Consider the following 17,029-nt stretch of genomic DNA (forward strand, 5'->3'; position numbering starts at 1 on the left):
TTATGACACCACATATCTCTGGACTATCAGAGTTATTTTATAGTACTAAAGAATCTTAGCTCATAACATGGAAAACAAATTCTAAAGCTGCAGGCATTATAAAAATGGAATGAAAACAAAACCTTCCTATGCCCCTTATATCTCTCCCTGAGGAAATGATCATGGTTTACTTTAACGTAGGCACACTTCCCTACAATTATATATGGAGAAATCTACTAAGAAAATATATTTTAAACGCTGTTTTCGTTACTTGGAATTTTATGTTGGAGTAAATAACTGCTTGTGTTTTTCATGCTGAATGCGCACTTTAGTAAACAGGAATAATGTAGTATTATACTTTACCAAGGTAAAGAAAAAATTGAGTCTTTTTTTGGTGACTTTAAATACTGATTTTATCTTTACGGAAATATTTTGAAATTTCCTTGGCAGCTGTGTCTCACAGTATGGATTATTTTTTTTTTTCCAAGAACTCTTCAGCTATATAAACAGTTTCTATCATATATGGTTATTTTAAATATAACATCTTAAATGCTTACTCATACACAGCAACTTAAAAGCAACCTCCAAAATTGAAGAAGTAGGATTAAAAAATGCACTTCTGCAAGAGTAATGGTGAACTTCAAAGGGAGTTTAAAGAAGAAAATTTACATCTAATTTTTTTTATTATTTTAGTTGGTTTTGTTTACTCTCAAGGTACCTCATAGCAGCCCTCTAGTATCTGAATGGGACCTACAAGGAAACTGGAGAGGGGCTCTTCATCAGGGACTATAGTGATAGGAGAAGGGGTAATCGGTTCAAACTTAAACAGGGGAAGTTCAGGTTCAATATGAGGAAGAAGCTCTTTAGAGTGAGGGTGGTGAGACACTGGAACAGGTTGTGCAAAGAAGTGGTAAATTCTCCAACTCTGGCAGTGTTCAAGGGCAGGCTGGACAGGGCCTTGGGTGACACAATCCAGTGTGAGATGTCACTGACCATGGGGGGGGGGGGAGGGGTTGGATCTAGATGTTCTTAAGGTCATTTCCAACCCTAACTATTGTACGATTCTACCTAGGATTCCCAAACTTCAATTATTTTAAGAAATAATGTCTAAAATGTTTAGTGAAAGATACCAGAACTGTTCGTCTAGTATTTAAACACGAAGGTGATTGTCTGCTATATCCTCTGATTTAGGATCAGAGGGGGAAAATGGGCAGGATGTCTCACTCTCTAGTCAGTAATAGGGAACTAGCCCTGCTGTCTGCTGTCCTCTGCTGCAGAGACGGCTTGCAGCTCATAGGAAAATTTAAAAAGGTTAGACTGTGTTGGGCACATAAGGACATGAAAGAAGAGGATGAAAGAGGAAGTTCTGCTCTCCTTAATAACTGTTCTTTGCACTGCTCAAGATACAGAGGTACTTGCCTGCAACAGAAGAACGAAAGTTTTCATACTATTTTTGATTGTAAAATAGACACATTTACATGAGGTTCATTCATTTCTTGATAAATAACAAATTACAAAAAGAAAATAGTTGTATAAGGCAGAAGTAAATGTTAAAAAAGAACTCAAAGCAGTTTTTTGATTGCATGTCTATTTATATATTCTAGATGCCTTACTCCATAGGTAGTTTAGTTTCCATATAAATACATTATTTAAGTATAGTTAAGCATAGTTTGAATTACTTTATTTTACCCATGTGTAATTTTATTTTCTTTTTTTCATTTCTTGCATCTGACTGGGAGACAATAATAAAAGTTATTCTGGAGTGTGAAAAATGAAATCGTGTTTACATTTGTGTTTAACTGTTATTAACTAGAAAATACTTTTGTCTTATGGCCTCTAAAATATATAGCACAACATGCAGAAAGGAGAGCACAGCTATATTATATGCCATTTGTCCTGGGTTCAGCAGTAGCAGTCATTTTTCTCCTTCTTGGTAGCTGGTGCAGTGCAGTGTTTTGACTTTCGGGCTGGGAACAGAGCTGATAACAAGGATGTTTTGGTTTGACCAAGGACTTTGTGAGCCTCATGCTCTTCCAGGGAGGAGGGGAAGCCGGGAGGAAGCAGAGACAGGACACGGGACCCAAGCTAGCCAAAGAGGTATTCAATACCACAGCATGTCATGCCCAGGATGTAACTGGGAGTTACCCGGAAGAGCTGAGACTGCAGGGTTGGAGGAGGTATCGATCAGTGCTTGGTTGGGCTGGGGGGGCGATTTATTGGTTGGCTGGTGGTGAGGTGATGTATTCTCTTCCCTTGTTATTTCCTTTATCATTGTTATTATTGGTGGTAGCAGTAGTGATCTGTGTTATACCTTAGTTACTAAACTGTTCTTATCTCAACCCGTGGGAGTTGCATTCTTTTCGATTCTCCTCTCTGTCCCTCCGGGAGTAGGGGGAGGGCAAAAAGGGGGGGGGGGGGGGGAGTGAGTGAAGGAGCCCTCTGCCTAGTTTTAAACCACGACACCATTTTACACAATACCGCAATTGCAGTAGTGTTTCTCCAATATGCTTTGTCTCCAAAGATACATTTTCTTCTGAAGGAAATTTTGTATGTTATCACCTGGAAGAAAATAAGTAATTTACTAATAATTTTTTCTTCCTTTACTGCTTCTGTGGCATCTTGAAGAGTAAAAACTTGGTAATTGCATCTAATTAGAAAACATTAAAATCCTATGACTCAAAAAAGAATCAAACTTGATTACATTTTATATAAGACATAAAACCTCAAACCTCAGTTTTACACTTCAAATTAGTTTCTAACTTGATCACCAAAGAAATGAAAAGGTTTTGATTGTTTAACAGTATTTGTTTCCCTAAGAGCATTTCAGTATTTTTTTGTGAGACTGACTGTTCAAAACAAAGCTTCCTTTACCAAAGGAAGGGTTTAGTTTTATTCTTATTACTTTCATTTACTTTTATATACGCTTTATGTCTCACCTTTTGGTGGCAATATATGTCAAATGGACTGTGCTAACGTGAAGGATGAATATTAGAAAACAGCCTTGCTAAATTAAAATATAACAGCTCTTTTTTCTTTCTAATTTACCTTCTAATATCATTTAAAAAAATTGAAGACCTTTTCCACTTTTATTAACTAAATCATCAAGAAGCTATAAAAAAGAACTTTTTGTTACAGTATTAGTTTTTTTCATACCATTGCTCTGGAATAAATGTTCATTTCTATTACAGTCCACTTCACAAAGAGCCTTGCTTTCTGTCAGGGATTAACTCAAATATATGCAGTTCTATAGGAGAGCAGAGGGAGATATCAGACACAAATAGAATTTTGCAGTAAACATTGTACAAGCAGTAGGGATTTCGTAGATGAAGAAAGAAAGCATAGCATACATAAAAACATGAAGTGATTTAAAGTGTAAATTTTGCATGTAGGGTAAGCACAGAAAAAAATATATTCCAAAATTACTGTATCACAAAACAATAATTCATGCCAGGCAATAGCTATGTTATGAAAGCTTCCTGAGTTATCTGCTTAAATCTCAGATGCTACTGCTGGACAAATATCTGTTCTAGGCTAATGACTGATGCACTATGCATCAGCAGTAATCAGACCAGCAGTGCAATTATCTAAACAAAACAAAAATGTTCAACTGGATAAAAAAGCTTTCTAAGATTTTTGCAGTTACCTGTTGAAAACTTCTCAAGGAGTAATAGTTCAACTTTAAAATTACACTTTTGTAAAATGTTTCCACTCTCCTATACTTCTGAAAAATAACTATGTATAAATATGAGCTTAATAATATGACTATATGGGAACAATACAGAACTTTGCACACTGTTGACAGAAACAGTGAATATATTTATTTGTAGTAATTAATTTGCAGTGACATTTCTGTGCTTGGATTTCTCATTATATTCACACAACTCTACTGACGATATATTTTTTTATGTACTGAAAATGTAAGACTGGCAGACATTGAAGAAACAACTTAATATTAGTACCTCAAAGGAAAATGTGTGAATGCTATTTTTCCAGAAGTATTCATACCCACATTTGTAGGTGATCTCCTTTGCAACAGGCAGTAGACTTGTAGAAGACATACAAACCAATTGCTATTTTAAAACTGAGTTCAGCATACACTACATGGTCCTCACGTGAAAAATGTGGTCATTTACCATGGTGTGAGGCTTTAAGAAAGTCCAGTATGCTGCTTTTACATATTTATCCAAATGTACTGCATTCTTAATGCAATAAATTTAACTTGATATCTCAGAAATTTCTTCCAAAACTCTGAAACTACACCTGTACGCTGCTGTCTGAATACACAGTAAAACACTACCCCCAATGTGTGCCCAGTTTCCTGATGCTATCCTCTCCATGCAACTTTGTATAGATCTGCTTTCATTTTATAAAGTCCCACATCACCAGGAAGGGCATGCTGCTGCCAGTAGCAGCATAACAAGTTACACAGCTGAGTACCCTAGCTCAGACAGCCTGAGAAAGTCCTTCAGGGATCTGCATTGTGATTCCCTGGCATTACTGGGTATTCTGTCATTGTTGACCCATTTAAGCTTTTTTTCTGCGCTCCCTGTTTTTAGTAGTTATACATCCTCTATTGCAAACAGTTCCTAATTCTAGGCCATGAGAAGGACTGCTTCTGTGATATGTACAACGTAACTGAGAGTGAGAGGACTTCTTTTTTTCAGGCAGACTCCCAGGTGTGATGGGTTCTGATCTTTTTGTATTTATTTATTTTTAACCTGCCTTCACAGTATCCTTTTCATACGTGTCAGTTCTGGTGTGGATTGAGAAATTTCCAGAAACTTATTTCTTGCAGGTAACGTAGCATTTTATTCTTTCTCTGTTAAACATTTACTAGAGAGAGAACCTTAATTGTCTTCCTGATTTAAAATAGTACTTTAAGTAATCTATGAAGAAACTTACTGTTTGACTTATTCCTCCTAGTCCTTCCTACTGGGCAAAGGAGACCATTAATAATTTAGAATGTTCTAAATTATTGGTATATGGCATTGATAATAATAAATAGATATTTATTTTCCAATATGAAAAAAATTAGGATGAACTGAAAACAATTCAGAAGAGGTCATGACTGAATTTTAAATAAGAGAGGGAATAATTTGTCTTCAAAAATGTTTATGAATTGTCATTGCTCTGAAGTGCTCGTTAGCACCCATAAAGTCCCTCAATACTTTGTAAATAAAGTCATGTCTGGATTATTTATTACACTGACCCAGCACCTGTAGCTTTATGGGCAACATCTGTACTAGAGGCAGTGAATATTCACAAATACGAATTTTGCTCTGAAAGTGAAAGTGCTTTTGTCCAGTAATAAGATGAAACCCAGTTTTTACACATGCTGTTAAAATACTTACTCTGTCATTTCCATAGAAATGAATTTTTCTGTTTAGTCCTATTATCCTTTAATGAGCACATTTTACCTGATGTAGTTTCCTTTACAGTTTAAAATGTGTTAAACACCTAATTAACAATTCATATTCAGTGGATTTTAACCACAATTTTTATTTAAATATTTTTAAAAGAATGAAATAATGTCATTTACAAATTTTAAATTAAAACAGGATTGTTTCCCCCCCTGATTTTTGGAGAGGAGTTCATTGAGATGAATGAACTGGTTTGTGACTAGAATATATTTTCTGTTCCTGAAACCATGCTCCACAGACAATGCAGAGTTTTGTGAACACAAAACCATATTTCTGTAAAACAATCTAGGAGAATGCAACAGCAACTATTCCTGTGACTTGTCATCAAGTATTTTAAAAATATGATTGTTTTAATCCCCTTTGACTATTGCAGTGTTTTCTATATGAGATTGCTGGCAAAAACGTTTGTGAAAATGGCATACTGGGAGCGTCTACATAAAATAGATAGATTTTAATACATTGAGCTTATGCAATTTTGCTGGAAAACTTAATAAAATAACTATAACTATCCTAAAGATCTAATACATTGTCAGTGTATAGATAGAAAGATCTAGATAACAGTTTTAAATAATGTAGTGAAAAAGATGTACCTACAATGTGAATATAGGCTGGGATGAAATGAGTTACTTAGATTTTTTTCAGTGCTGGTTGCAGCTTAAGAAAGGAGGACTCATAAAGGATATATCTCATGGCTGCTACAGGATGCAGCTGGAGAATTTGAGTAAGAAAAAGGAACCCACAAATCTGCCATATGTACTGGGAAGTGATCATTGTGTTGACTTGTTTGAAAATACTACAGATTTGAGAGAGAAAATTGAGAAGGAAACATTCTGTTAGGATTAATTTTTATTTTAAAAAGGAAAATATCTGCCACAAGGAACAGTTTATTTCAAGTGTGGTACATGATAGGGCCACAATCTAATGTAAAGAAAACCAAATTTTTGCACTTTACACTTACTGTTGTGTTGGCTGCGGAAGACATGAGACAGTGGCAGAATTGCTGTTATCTTACAGCTCTTTGCATGAAATAGAAGGTCATTTTGTCTGTTATACAAATTGTGTTTAAGAATGAGGGCATTTGACAATGTATTTCTTCCCATGTGGCTGAAAGAGAGCAACAGGTAAGTAGTACATCCTTGTGGGCTACTACCTTTCACCTTTCAGATGCTTTTGTTTCTCTTCAGGGTCTCTCAGCATTTTTGCCAGGCTGCTATTCTGATAAGGTATTGGAATACCCTTATTCTGAAATACCACTTATTTCTCAGGAAAGCTTGTTCTGTGACTCAGATTTTGCTGCTCCCTTAAGCCTGAAGATTGCAAAAGGCAGCAGCACACTGAAGATGCACATATGGCTCCTAAAAGTAGCCTGGCACACCTGCAGGCTGTTTGCCTCAAAACAAGAATAATTTATTTCTTACTTGAAGGTGCAACTGCTCCTATCTTGCGTTCATACACCCACATATGTGTTTGTATGTGCATACGTACATATATATATAGATATATGTGATTTTCACGTTGCTGCAGTCAACTAGGTCCCTCTTCAGCTCTTTTAATTAATTGGGTGATTATTCTCTTTGAAATATCCTATTCCAAGCCTGAAAGTATTAACTTAATGCAGGACTTTAATACAATGTCCAATAGATTAGAATCTAGTTATTTTCTGAGACTACGATTAAGGGATTTAACAGCCTTGTGGCCTACATTTTCTGTCCTTACTCTTTATTCAGGCACCAATCATGGAGTGCATTCACTGGAGGTTATAGGGAAGGAGGAGCATAGCAGGGGAATCCTCAGATCTCAAAGAGTGGTTACCCTTAGGACATACACTACTATAATGTGATGAAGAAAAAATATTAAATGATGTCAAGCAATAGAAAATGCGACAGTTCCTTGGGTGTTTAAATCAAGTTTAGACATGACAAAACAGCCTCTAGGAGTATGTTCACCTTTTTCAGACCCTGGTCTGCTTCTACATTTCTCTTGTTAAACTGCAAATAAGCAAAATCAATGGACTTCTTAATACCAAATCAGTTCCAGGACACAGTAATAAATGCTAAATAATCCCAAGCACGTACATTTCTGTGCTGACTGGAAGGAAAACTACAGTTACAGTATTTGTCACATGAGCTTGTAGACAAAGGCCAGCTGTGCAGTACATGTAAGACTGCTTTTAGAAGCATATAGAGCTTCATAGAGGCTTTTTTTTGCACTGGAAAGAGTCACAGTGGCTTCTGTAGTCTCTTCTACTTTATGGGATTAGCTCATCTGATTGAAGAAATGAGAATAGTACTTTGTAACTCCTCGGATTGCTCCTAAGCAATATAGTTCAGAAGTAAAATGAGGCAAGACCCTGGAGAGAAATAAAATAAGTCAAGACCCTGGAGTGTAATGAGAAGCAGCAGGAGGGAGAAAAGCAAATTGGGTACTAAAACTGTTAAATCACAGAAGGATGTGCCTGGCTTTGAAAATATCACTCCAAGATTTAGACAATCATTAAGAGCAAACGTACAGTGCTTTTAGTTTTATCAATAGGAAGTTTTATGTGGTTAGGTTAAAAGAGAGCCTCCTGTACTGCTCACTAACTTCACTTTCATAAAGCACTGTAGAAAGCACACCTCCTGCTTGTTCCCTGGGTTCAGCGACCCTCACAGAGTTAAACATAATGTTCCACATAGCAGAAGTATGGACATAATTCAAATACATGATATACTATTGGTTTCTTTATTCTGAAGTAGATAGTGTGATGAAACATAATGAAAGATACACATAAAGGTACAGTACGTAGTATTGTATGGATACATGCAATATATAAGTTTTCTTTACAATTGCAGTAGTTAAGAAAGGAATTTAAATGCAACTTCATCTTACATATGTATCATACAAAATCTACTCATTTGCTTTTCTTTCTGACATTTAGTAACTTTATGTCTACAAATATAAGCTTCCATACAGGTCTCATGTACTTTTGTGTTTTGCTCACTTACGTAGTACTCCTGTTCTGTACAGGTACTTCATTAACATTATGTGATGATAAAGCTGATAATTCAGAGATTAAAGTCTGCAGCTTGATAGTAGGCTATATTAGTAGGCATGTGTTTCATTCAAGCAATTGAGTAGCAACAATAAAGATTGCTACTGAATCTAAGACAGCTTTTTGTTAATTATAAAAAAGATTACTTAAAACCCAAACTAAGCCAAACCAGCAAGGCACATGCTTGTGTGACTGACAAAAATTTATTGTTGTGCTCTTCACAAAAATAGAAAACATTAACTAATACAGCAATTAGAAGTGCTACTTTCATCAGATGATTAAGATTTGTCGTTGTGTCTTTTAGGGCCTAAATCCAACAAACCACTTAAGAGCATGGAAAAAGTTAAGCTCATGCTTAAGGGCTTTTCTGGATAGCAGCTTGAGATAGAGATACATTTCATGACTCAGAAAATAATAAGCTAATTTTCTTAAGAGCTGTTAGGAAATTTTGTCTGCTAGTACAGAAAAGAGTAACGGTACTTTGCCTGGCATTAGTTACTCCCTTTAACTTAAACAGCAGTTCCTGACTACTCAGGGAGAAAGGATATTGTACTTGGTTGAGTAGGTAATATGACATTGTGTTGCATATCCTACACTGTTCATAAAATAAAACTTAATGTGCCCTTGTGCAATGTGGCTTTCAACTGCTTATAGAATAACTCAGCTGAGAGTCATTTCAACCAGGCATCTCAGCTGAGACTTTGTCAATATATAATCATAATGATAGTGAGTTAAATTTAAATATTGAAGGGACAAAAACAACCTCGCAGGTTTTCTAATCCAATGTTTGTCAAACTGTTGCATGTAAATTCTTATTAGCCTGAGGAAATTCAGTTTCACTAGTAGTATATGATTATACCTTATTGCTAACTTTTCCATTTTCACACACATATTAACAGAGTTTCAGGAAAAAATTGTGTTTCTACTGAAGTTAAAAATCAAGTCTTTCTGAATTTAATTGGGCATGATTTCATCTTGAGAACTTCTATTCTCAATGTCCCTCTCCTAATTTAAAAGCAGAATAAAATCAATATCTCAAAGAAAGCTAAAGTGTGACAATAAAATCTGATATGGAACCTATAGTTCAGAAAACTTTAAAAAACCCTTATATTTCTTCCTTTCATGATTTCCCCATCCTTTAAATTCCAATTTTTAAAAGCCTGAAGAGGAAAGAAGAATTTAGCAACAAGAGCTGGAAATAATCAGAAAGGCAGGCTGAGAGGCAGCAATTTCAGAGCTATGCAGGCATGACAGAAAAAAATTTCATCCTCTGCTGTGCACAGTCTAGATTTAAATATAGAGTTTGGTTCATAAATAGCTCCAAATTTACAGTCCCAATATTTGGTCAGTAATAAATCACTCAGAATAAACTTACTCTGTTTTTGACAAAAAATTCCATGCACAGATCAGTCTAATAAAATTTTATCAGTAATGTAGTGTGTAATTTCCCTTTCATCACCTTCTTCATATAAATTGTATTTCAATGCATCACCCTGGAGAAGTCTTAAAATTAGGAGCTTTCATTCCTTCGTTTAGTGTTTCAAAAGATGTATCAATAACTCTTGATAAATCAGTTGCATTGGTATTTAATTACTGTAATGTTTTTTTTCTTGAATACCAACCAATCACTTCCTGCTATTCTGATATACAGAGCTGAACACTGTAGGATACATTAACATTTTTTAAAGGGAGACTCCTGAAAATGCTGCCAGAAATTTGTCTTACCTCTTTCTTATTCAAAACAGAATGAAAAATGTTTTAAGTGTTAAAAAAATCTCCCCCCCCCCCTTTTTTTTTTTTTGTTGTTATTAAACCAAACTGTAATACTTACCAGAATATTCTATGCTTGGTTAATACTCAGAGAAATTTTTGCATAAATAAACCAAGAAGTAGAGCTATTTTTAAGTTGACATACACCTGGAAAGAGTTATTGCTTGTTAGTACACTGTGCCTCAAAAGTCAATTTCTCTTTCACAGGCAAATGGAAAGTAAATCACTTTATGCCACTTTGCTGAGAGTAAGGAATGTTTAAAATAATAATATCAATATAGCATGATAGTGTTCCCTTCCATCAACTCTGATGTCGTTGGATACTACGTTATTGTATCAGAGGTTCCAACATGAAATGATTGACGTATGAATCATTTTTACTCTGACCCAGGTAGAACTGGAAAATGATAAGCCTGTCTCAAGGATTTATCTTCAGGGTAATAAAAAGTGTAAAACAATCTAAAAGTGTTCTTTAATGATGCTTTTTTATGTGCAATGCAACTCAGGAAAACAGTGACTGAAAACTATGATAGGAATTATGCTTAAACAGCATTAATGAGGCACACATATTTGCCATGACAACTGAAAGTAATATAGGTGCTCAGTGTCTAAGGAAAACAAGGTTTAATACATCAGACATATCTGATGTGGCATTTTCCACTGAAAAATAAATATTTACCAACAGTTTGTTGTGTGATGCTTTTTCCTGATTGTTATAAGTAATAGTAGTTTCTACGGCTCCGATTTTGTGACCAGTCTTAAGAAACAGATTCTATATGAAGTGCTGAATTCCTGCTAGTTTTTGGATTATATCAGAGTATATCATTGCAGATGACCAGCGACCATGTCTTCCCTAGGGCAGTCCCATAATAAAACCTGCCCTTTAAAAAAAAAAAAAAAGAAAAGTTTTGGTGTATTTGGTCTGTGCCCTTTTGGATTTTTTTTTCTCATGGGAGGCCATGAATAATGTCAACAGATCAAATGGAATTACTTAAAAAGAGAAGCAACATTAGACCAATGCCGGGCTGTTTCTGATAAATGACTCTTGTACCCAGCAGCTTCAAACTGGAAAAATGTATTTTCCAGGTATGTTGAGAAAAAATGCTTCCTTGATTCTGTGCAACATGCTTCTAATTACATAACATACAAAGATTTAAAGGATCAAAACATCAGAGATTTACTTTTCCAAGTTACCTTCTTAAATCAGCTTTACAACAGATTTACACTGCCTGTGGATATGAAGCAGCAAAGTAAAACTAAACCCCTCTGACTTCTAAACCATCATCGTTTAAAGATCTATAATACATATTTAATGAAGGAGAAATGGTAGAAGAAGCACCTACAAGCATTTAAATAGAGACTTTATGAACATTAAGTTTTTATCTTCTGCTAAAAGTCCTTCACCTTATCATTTAACTGTATAAACTGATACAACATGTTTAGTGGAAGTTGGGTATTTTAAGAATGTTTTTATAAAAAAGCTAATATAAAAATTATGGTTTAGGTTTAGATAGCATGGATGGAGAATTTCTTGAAATGTATAAAAATGTTTATTTTATTGAGGAAAGAAATTTATTAAAGCAGAATAATAAATGATACCATGTCTTTGTGTCACCAACCTTGATGATAAAGAGTAGAACTTAGCAGACAATCTCCCTTTTTTATGCAATTACTGAGTTAGGGGATGAACAGTTAATATAGTTGGATTTTGGTAGTGTTGGTATAGTATGATGGAATCTTATTCTCACAACTGATTAAGATCTGTTTGAGTAGAAATATCAGAATGTGGTTTGCAGTCTGACTTAAATAAAGGCAATGAGAATGGGTGAAATACTCTGGTTCTGATGGAGAATGGTAGTATCTGAATTAAAGTCTTGTTTTAAAATCTTCAACAGCATTCTGGAGAAGAGGGTTGTCAGTTATATATAACAGGGAGGAGCTAAAGTCACCTTTAATGGAAGAAAAAATATTTAAAAGAGATTTGCAAGAATGAAAAATAATTTGAAAGAATAAAATCATTAAAGAAGGTAAAGGGAGCACAAACTTCAGTTAGAGAAATAATGCTTCTGTTCACCTGAATGTGCTTGGTAATGGCAAGAGATCTGGCAGCTGAAAAGTTGGTAGTATGTCCCTGCTATGGTATTCTTATTCATGTGTATGATGTCCAGTTCAACTGTGAAAGGAGGGGCTGTACCTGTGTTGGAAAGTTCCACAGCCAATGGAGATGAAATGTTAGTGAAAAGGATGTCTCTCTCAGACTCTCTGTTATGGAAGATTTTACAGACTTTATTTTGGGGACCATCAATCTCTAACCACAACTCCCAATGTCTGTTGCAGCTCTTTGTCTCAGCACTGCCTACCCACTGAAGCTGCCTAATTTAGTAGCAATTCAGTGTTTTATCAACCTTTTTAAGGCTGAAACTGGACTGTATATCTTCGTTAATTATTTTTCCATCTCCTTCCTACAATGGAATTAAGCATCAAACAGAGGGTTTTTTTGCTGGGAGGGTCTTGTGTCATCAGTCTTTCCTACTCAAGTTATTACACTTTTTATCAGTCAATTAAATATTCATTGAAGAATGGAAAAAGTGTAAGAATGTCCTTTGGTGTTGACAGAGAGCTGGGATGAAAAGAACCTGGCAGGGAGGCAATATGCAAGTATTTAAATGTTGAATGACCTTGTCTTGGAAGGGTGATAATCTTGAATTATGCAGAGGGATTAGGGTAGTTAAATGAACATAATTTAGCTAAAAAGAAATTATTAGAAAAGGCTCTAGGAGAATGTATCAGCCTGCTGAAAAAATAGCAACAAAACAGAGTTTTATTTCTTTGAGATAGTTAAAATTAAAGCTGGAAAAACCTGGCAATGGAGCAATAGTCCTGATTCAGGAGTATGCAAATTTTGCACAAACTGTTTTTTTCCAAATATACATGCTTTTATGGTTAGAAATCAGTGAGTTTCACCATATTGAAGAGGTACCTTGCTACCTACATGAGTGCAGGTCTCAACCCCAGTGCCCACTCAAAAGCTGAAAAAATGACAATCCCAGCTGTGATTAAGGTCAAAATATGCAGTGTCTGATGGTGGCTAGTAGCAGAAAAGAAAAAGTAGCTCTATGAATTCTAAAGGTTAGGTGATGAATGAGGTCATCAAGCAGAAAGACTTAAGTCAAATAGTATTATGACAGCTGAGGAAGTTCTATATTCAGTTCTTCTATACCAGTCATGAACTTATCTACTTCCGTTGTACCACGTTTTTTCACCTTATACACATAAGTTTACACACACCATATAACACATAACTTTTCTATTTCTGTTGTTTGTTTTCTGAGTTGAAGCTAGTGGTATTATTCACAAAATTCAAGATTATTTTCTTTATTGCTTTCTCTTCCGTTTAAAAGAGTTCCTAACAGTCCATCTACCTCTTGACCAGTGAGCTGGCATTTTCAGAATATTCTCCACAATGAATCAGAGAACACTTTCTTGAGAAGTAAGAGCAAGTTTGAAATTCATGGCTGCAGCTGTTCTTCCCAATGTTTATATGAAATGATGTATAGTTCCTATTGGACACAAAACCCCAAAACATCTATTAAAATGGGGCAGATTGTCCTTTTTATTAGTTCTTTCATAAGAAAGGTTAGAGGCTGTGTAGTATTGGACACTTTTCATTGAGTATAATTTCTAGTAAACTATTAGGCATTTTGGGGTGAGAAGAATGGAATGGAGGTTTCTAATGCAAATAGTGCTGCTACTGGCCATATATCATGTAAGACAGGTAACCTCTCAAGCATCAAATTTATTGGCAACCTAAGAGCATAAATATAGTTCATCAAAATGTCTGTGATTTGCAACTGTTTTTCATGGTTTCACACTTCACAATCTGATAACACTATGAAATTAAAATACAATCAGATTATATGAACAGTAGGAAATATATGATTCAGAACTTCCCCTTTCCTGCTGTTCTTTATGTGTTTCTGGAGCTCTAGCTGTTTTTCTAAGGGCTTTAAACCACTAGAAAGAAGAATACTACGTACTTTTCCACAGCAAAGGAATTAATTCTCATCAAGGAGAAACCACTTTTTATTTTGTGCGTTGAGTGCTGAAATACTGAAATCCATGAAATGGCACTATTGGAAGGTTTAGCTTTCATAATAATGGATAAATGAGGCAATCTTACAGAGGTCTGACCTAATTCCTTAACACTGTTGTACTAAGTGTTAGCCCTGTGGCCTATTTCTGTGAGGTCACTGATTTTATCATTGATTTGCATTAGATTTATAGAATGCTGCTTGTTTAATTCATTTTCTACCCTGCTTTCAACTTTTCCTCATATATTACTATTGGTCTCTTTGCATGTGTTTACTATTCTAAAAAAAGTATAGGTTTACTAAAAAAATAAGAGTCCTGAGATTTATGCAAGGAAAGTACAAATGCTGAGGTTTGGCAAGCAATGATTTAAATATTTAGATAAGGAAGCAATGAACTGATGGCTTTTTTGACATTTAGTGTATACATATGCCAGTGTGGTAACCTTATTTGCAGGTAGACTCTGGACAATTTAAGAAATATCGGTGTATCCGTCTTACATTTTTCAGGTGGTGCACTTCAGTGGCAGCAATTCTGCATTGCACACCATATGCCTTTGTGGAATAGGAAGCACTTTAAGTATCTGCTTATAAAATCAGTAAAGTGAAATGTGCAAAAATTTATTTCAAAATAAATGTCAAATTACCTATCAAAATTATAAGTTATATTGTGTAAGTATTGTTACAAGTATGCAGATGTTCAAGAAAGTTCAATAAAAAAATGGTAGAACAGATACTGTCTCACTTGAAGTAGTTTTAACAGTCTTTTTAACATAAAGTGTAAATAATTAAAAAATATTAAAGTCCCAGATTTTCTAAGCCACAATATTTCTATTTAAAAAGACAGAAAGCAAAAGCTATTTGTAAATAGCAAGTTGGGATAGTTCATATTTTTAAGTTAACACTTTGAATCACAGCTATTTAAAATGTAGACTTGAGATTCTTGGGGTAAAAATTACCCACTAATGCAGAGCTAAATACCTATTCAGGGTTGCAAAACTGTGTATTTCCCATGGCTATTGTAAATCCTATTTCAAATCCTATCCTAAGTTGTATGTAGAAATGGCTATTTAAATACCTAACTACCCATTAGCATAAGAAATAGTCTGGGGTTGTGATTATTTCAAGAATAGTGGTATTATTTGCTAGCTCCTACTTTTATTCAGACCTGAAGTTTTCTTCTGCATTTCTTGTCCTTCATATGATTACTGCTGCAAGCAATAATAAGAAAATCAAATCTCTAGTAAACTGCCTGTTTTTTTCCTAATTCAGGAACTGTTGGCCTCATTATATCCAATCAAATCTACAGGCGCTAGGATTCAATATGTCATCTAAGGTTATTCAAATAAAATGCAGCATCAAGCATGGTAGGAGTTTTATGACTTTTGTGCATATTAAATGGCTTTTGCAGCAATTCTTGTCAATGACCTCTGGCAGAATTCTTGGTAAGAGGTTTATGGCTCACTATAGAGTTTCTGGTTCTACGTCTAACAAAAAACAAAACCAGGCCTGCTGTGAATAAATTGTTCTTTTTCTTGCAAGGACTGGAAATCTACATACGCATGGTATTAAAAGATGCTGTTTCACAACTGCAGGAAAGTTGGAGACATAATTACTTTTCTACTTCCTTCTTCATTTTCCTGATAAAACAACTCTGTAAATGTACTGCAATGTATGTTAAATTCAGGTGATGTTTATGTTTTACTCCTTCATGAGTTTTACAATACTGTCATCAAGGTACAAATCTCTTTCTTATAACTTTTACAAGCACTTTTATTACCTACCAACCTTCAGAAGTCATCTATCTTCTCTGTGGGCATTAAAATCAAAACATGTTGCTTTTTATAATATTTTCTTCAGCAAGCTCAAAAATGATAATATATTTATTCAGTATTTATTTTTAATTACATATATGTAATTGAAGTAATGACTTACTGAAATAATGTTCTCATTTGCACAAATATATAGCATACCCTTGCATGTCAAAAGATGCTTGTCTTGCCATAATTCAGATCCACAGATACCAGATGAGCAAAATAAACTAAAACCATCTGTAATCATTTCTATGAAAACTGGTTATTTTCCTGAACTTCAATAGTTTGAATACATTCTCCTCCAGTGGGGAATTTTTGGGAGGCTTTCAATTTTTTTTTGATTTTTCTCTCACCTTTAACAAGGTTTGATTCAAGAAGTGACACAGTTGCACAGTACTTCCGGAGCTTCAGAAATGAAAGAACTACTTCAATTGAAATTTGCTGAAACCCCAATATTTAGCAGATATCCAGGATGAAAATGGGAAAATGTTTGATGTTGGGAGAGTAAGCATAATTTATACAATCGAAGGACACTTTCCAGCACACCTTGTGCCTTTGGTGGTCGTGCAGTTCTAGGAAGCTCTCTCATGTTAGATAATTGCAGCAATGATATACACACTTCCTTGTAGATACAGGCATAATGAACAACACACAGAATGAACATGACTCTTTGCTGTTTTCCAGTTGAGTTACCTGAACTGTGGTTTTAACAATTTTCTGGCCCTTTTTTTTTCATCACTTTCACAAAGATAGCTATGTATGTGGGCTTATGAAACCCCGCAACTTTGTGCTCATAAAAATGTTCTTTTTGTGTTATGTTCAAAGATTTAAAGCTCTTAGTGCATGTGTGTGAAGAAATAGTCATTTTCAACGTATTAAAAATAAGATGAGAGAGGGCCGTGTACTAAGGGATTGCATTTTTATCTG

Source organism: Pezoporus flaviventris, unplaced genomic scaffold (genome assembly GCF_033815535.1).
Source record: "Pezoporus flaviventris isolate CSIRO_AGI_PZ_B2104156 unplaced genomic scaffold, CSIRO_AGI_Pfla_v1 ptg000050l, whole genome shotgun sequence".
NCBI classification, from domain to species: Eukaryota; Metazoa; Chordata; class Aves; order Psittaciformes; family Psittacidae; genus Pezoporus; species Pezoporus flaviventris.